Consider the following 5,829-nt stretch of genomic DNA (forward strand, 5'->3'; position numbering starts at 1 on the left):
TACAAAATCATCTATTGTGACAGAAAGCAGATTGGCGCTTGCCTGGGGATGAGGTAAGGGAGGGAGAAGAAGGGATGGATTACGCCAGGGCAGGAGGACATTTTACAGAATGATGAATATGTTCATTATCTTGGTTGTAGTCATGGTTTCATATGGTGTGTTTGTGTGTGTGTGTGTGTGTTTGTCAAGACTCACCAAATTTTACAAATTAAATATGTACAGTTTATTATACATCGATTATGCTTTGATAAAAGCTGTAAAAATGGATCAGTGTATTCCTGATCAACAATGTTCAGGTACATTTCTTTTCTTCTTTATGGACAATCTTATTTCTTAGTTTTATCAAGTTAGTTTTATACTACGCTTTAGTCACCTTTTTTTCTTCTTATAACATTAGGTATTCTTGTTCACTCAACTTAATAAAATCAGCAAGCTTAATATATTCTCTATTTCAACAATTACAGAATATATAACCAAATTTACAGCAAGTTTTTAGGTGTTTCAAATATTTCTGCATAGAGTTGGGTAGGAAGCTGATTGATTTACCTTGGAGAACAGATACTTTTTGGAGGTAAGAATAAATTTCTAAAAAGAAAAAATAAGCCTGACAAAACGCAAATTTAAAATTTTTTATAAAATTAAATTTGAGATTCAGAAATACATTTTTGAAGACGTTGAATACAGATAGTGACTTCATGAGGTAAATAATTTTAGTATGGTTTGGGATTGGGTTTATGATGTGGAGAATTTTTAACATAATCAATAATTTCAGTTGCACATATTAGGTATACACATAATGAGGCCAAATTTATAAATTAGTAAAATAAACAGGATTACAATATTTCAAGTAAAATGATATTTTTAAAGCATTATTCACTTTTTAATTAATCACTATAAGCAATAGATATTGATTTGTAAATGAATACCTTTTCATTTCTGAAAGCAATATCTGCATGTTTTATTAAAAGTAGCAGGTATTTTTATAAATCAAAAATTAATTTATAACTCTATTTATCTGTTACATTGTAAAACTGAGCAAATTACTCAGATCATGAAAACAAAAAACTTTGCCAAATTGTCACACAGACATTTCAAGCAATAGTGTTTGGTTAGTCTTCACTCTCCCAGTTAATTGTTGTTATCCCCAAATTTTGTGTGTAGACGCTGTTTTACAATTGGTAGGAGCCACTGTATAACTATATCTTTGGCCTTATTTTGCTAGTTCCTCCATTTGCTTTGGATGCTATAACATTTTATTTTCTATGTCTGAATTAATAGCTCTGTTCCAATAACAAACTAAAATATTCTCTAGGCAACTTCAATATCCTAAGGAAAACATGGTCCAAGCAATCTATTTTCTGACACTCTTTTACTTACCCATCCACAGTGATGGAAAAAGTGACATAGTATAGATCTGCAGGTGACAGATTCCCAGCCAGTTTTGTTTCCCCAGCCCTAAACTCACTTAGCAACTCAGACCAAAGAATTTGCTGATGATGTCCTCTGCATGTACACACAGCCCAACTTAAACACATTCTCTGAAAATCAAAATGACACAAATGTCCTAAGAATCTATATGCAGTTAGAGAATTCTTGCAAAACAGCAAGAAATAAAGGGTAACTCTCCTAAATCATATGCTTTGATATTTCAGCTTCTCTGGCCTAAATGACTCCTACTTCTTCAGTCTGTTGTAACCCATGTACTGAAACACATCCACAAAATCAGAAAGATGGCAGAAAAAGACATACATCAAATGAAATTCAAAACAGAAGACAGTCAGTGAATTGGTAAGAATCAAATTAGGCAATTCTGAAACATGTATATGGTGGAAGATTGTAAAACAGTGATAAGAGAGTCAGTGGACAATAACTGATTAAAGTATACAAGTTAATATTTTCAGAATAATTTACTTAGCAATGTTATACAAATCTCTCAACTAGAAAAGACAAAGCATCTTCATAATCTAATTATTTCAAAAATTCTATTAGCATAATAATCCAGTGCCATCCTTGGCATGGTATTGCTATTGAGTGCTTCAGTTGCCATGATGGCAAAATCATTGAGATAAAGTAGCTGTTCATTTATATAAAAAAATTTTTTAGGGTATCACATATAAATGAAATATTTTGATTGAATAAAAATGGTTGCTATGTTAGTATAAAATAATCCCAAGGAAAACACTTTTAAGTGATTAATTACTTGATATTTACAATGGAATAAAGCAAATTAAGAATCTTATGATAAGGTTCCTTATGATAAGGAATTAAAACACAAAATACCAAACAAAGGAAAACTTCAGTGACATTTTAAATATTTCTGATATTTCAGCTTAGCGCTAAAGTTAATAATATGCTAAATGTGCAGTGTCTTACACATGGTATATTCTCAATACATCTCCATTGAATGAATGGAAGAAGAAAGTGTCCATATGAATCCTATAAATCTTAAAATTATATTTATTCTATTGTTCTCATTGCTATTGAGTTTCAGAATGCATTGTGCTATGAATCGTATTTCCATATAATCCAGTAGAAATTGAGTTTAACTGCTTATATTTTAAATAATTAAACATATTAAAATATTGACATAGATAAGTTTTACAATGAAATGTCTGTAAGGAATAAGGAATATAATCAATGTATTACAGATTTAAAGTGTTTTGGTTGAGGTCACTAGAGTCCAACCCTGAGCTAAATCTATTCTATTAACTAACGGCAAAATAATGATTTAAACTCCAAGAAAAGCTGAAGGGATAAGAGTTACATAATGCCGAGATTAATTTAGTTACTTGCAAATCACATAGTACCAAAAAGAATATTTTTAAAGAAACCTGAGAGATAAAGAATTTTAATAAGATAAAAGATGAATTGTCTTAATTAACTTCAAAGAAGTGTGGTAAGCAAAACTTCTATCACATATTCTCTGTCCAAAAGAGAGATAATTATGAGAACAAACTATTTGTTAAACAATATTTTGGGTAATTTATATTTATTAACTCTGAATTCTCACAACATCCCTAGGCATTTGCATATTTTATAGGGGGAAAAATATACCAAAAAACAAGCCTTTCGTGTTCATCCTGTAGGCAATCTCACTGTAGATTCTTTGCAACTACTCTACACTGCCCCTAGGTTGTTCAAATTTATGGGAGTTTCGTGCCAGGAGGAACAACAAGGTCTAAGCTCTCATATTTTTGGCAGATTTTTTTTGTCATACATTTTTCACTTTCCAATGGGCAAAAACTGTAAGACATTTTTGGCAATGCAATTCCTGTATATTACCTCTATATTTCAGTATTTTTATGATGTATAATTTGAGGCATTTTAAAAAGCATTATTAAATGGTATTACTATAATTCAGTTTGAGGCACAGTGATATTTTTCATAGCATCTCTGGGAAACATCATGTGCTTATTAGAAGGGAAACATTCTGACATCAATACCTTTAGGCAGTTTGGTTGAAAGAGAAATGCATTTGAATATGATTCTCATAATATAGACAATCATAACTGCATTTCAAATTCAGAAAGAGGGAACAGCTTTACTCCTAAATAAAAACAGATATTATGTCAGAAGGTTTTAAAATCCATGCTCTTCAAAAGCTACAATATTCAGAAGCCTAGAAAAATAATCTGATATAATCCAAATAAACACCCCTGTCTGTCACATAACCTTTAATTATGATATGGCAACTGTAATTTCACCTAATTAGAAAAGGTGAACCCAGTTTTGAATTGCAAATTATATCTTTTATGAAAGCTTTTATGAAATTAAAGCATCCTTAGACTGACAGACTCAGTCAGTATGGTTTGAGGTGCCCTATGATGTGACATTTTTGATAAATCAGTGAGCCGTCCCAAAAAGCTTCTAGATGGAACCAGTCACTGGTTTTAATGCTAGTAGGTACAGCTTTCCAATTAAGACTTTTGGTATAATGTATGAGGGTCGGCACTCTAACCCACTCCAATCTCCCTGAACTCTTGTTTTCTCATTTGTAAATGGGGATAAAAATACCAACATTGTAATGAAATTATAAGAGCTAAACAAGAAATCATAGGAAAATACTCTGATAGGCACTCAAATCATTTTAACTGAATTTAGTTGCAATTAATTTAGGATTGTATGCTTTTGATGATACACAATTCTACCTAGAGTAAGGGAAATCTTTATTAAGAGTAAAAGCCTAGACCAATTTTTAGTTTTACAATTAGTTTTACAGAAATTAAACTTTCACTTTCACTTTCACTGGTTGATTATGTAATTTTACTCAATAAAAATAAATTGAACAAAAAAGAGTACAAGTTTTAAATCCCTAAGATCTTTAAAATGACTAGCCTAATGAATTTTGGTTGAACAAAATATTGTTTAAAATATAGATGTAAATAAAAATTCCAATGTTCTATTGAGAGTAGCAACTAACAGACATTTTTGTGAACAAACTTATTATGAAATTACATAGATGAGAGGAAAAGTTTTAAGATCCTTCATACTAAAGGCACAGTCCAGGCTTCAGATTTCAGCCATTTCAAACCCTATCAAAAAACTGACCTTGTCCTAAAATTGAAATTATTTATTTAAAAATAGGCATCCTAATCAAACCTTCAAAATCTCTGAATAACAACAAGGAAAAAGATCTTTGTATTAAAAGGGCAAACACAAAAATATATATTGAATTATTTTTTCTCTAAAGTTTAAAAGCACAACCCAAAAGAGTTTTTTGTGTTTACTAGTCTATAGATAATTTCAAAAAGTTATTAATGCAAAACTTCTTAGATTTTAACATTGAGAAGTGAATCTTACTACTAAGTCTCATCTTAATAATGTATTATTTTATAGTTCTGTTATCTGGTGAAAATAAATGAAACAAAACACCAGCATGACAGCAAGCACAGATATTCTATTGCTAAGTTTTCTACCAGTGCTCCCAGAGAATAGAAGGTAGACCTGAAGAAAAAAGACTTTTAGTAAAGGTGAGAGTCTTTCAGCAGAATTTAGAGTGTTATTTTTCAAATATAATTTCAAGAGAATTTGTATAAACTTCTCCCCACTATTGAGAAAGGCATTCTGCAGAAAATTCATCAGCATATATTGTGCAAGGAGAATTATGGCCATTAAAAAGTTCAAAGAGTGTTACAACTTTTAATTTTCGATTTCACATGGGTTTGGACAATGGCTGGAAGAAAAAAATATATACAGTTCATTCAGTCTATAGTAAAGATAGAAAGGTTTACAGGTTGAAACTTGAGGAACTAGCAAAAGATCTTGTGAACTGTAACAAATATATGTAGAATATTCCATAAAGTGATGAAAAGAATCAATATGATGTTAAAAGAAACTGTTCTTGACAGGAATAGCACAAGCACTCGTCTCACAACTTCTGGATAAAGATTGAGCTATGTTCTTTAGGCAAGGAGTTGTAATATACATGGGAACATGTTTCAATAATGACTATCATGTATGAATTGGTACTGTTCATTCTAAATATTTATCATTAAACTTAAGCACTCAGCAAAGTCAGTCATTTTTAAGATTTTATTAACTACAGAATGAGGGTTTATATAAGATCCACTAGAATATAGACAAATGAAAATGTTTTACAATAGGTCAAAACAGAAGCAAAATTTCACCTTCCCTTGTTAATCCAAGGTCAAGAATAGGTGAAAACATTAAACTTCATCTAACTTATAAATTCCCATTAAAATAATTCTCATTAAAAGTAAAAAGAAGTTGGTTTGACAGTTTTAATATTAATAAATTAACCAAACACTTTAGTATCATGTTAATATATAGCAACAACTACTCAAATATTAGTAGGTTTTGAGCTGACAA

This window comes from Pongo pygmaeus, chromosome 1 (assembly GCF_028885625.2).
Source record: "Pongo pygmaeus isolate AG05252 chromosome 1, NHGRI_mPonPyg2-v2.0_pri, whole genome shotgun sequence".
NCBI lineage: Eukaryota > Metazoa > Chordata > Mammalia > Primates > Hominidae > Pongo > Pongo pygmaeus.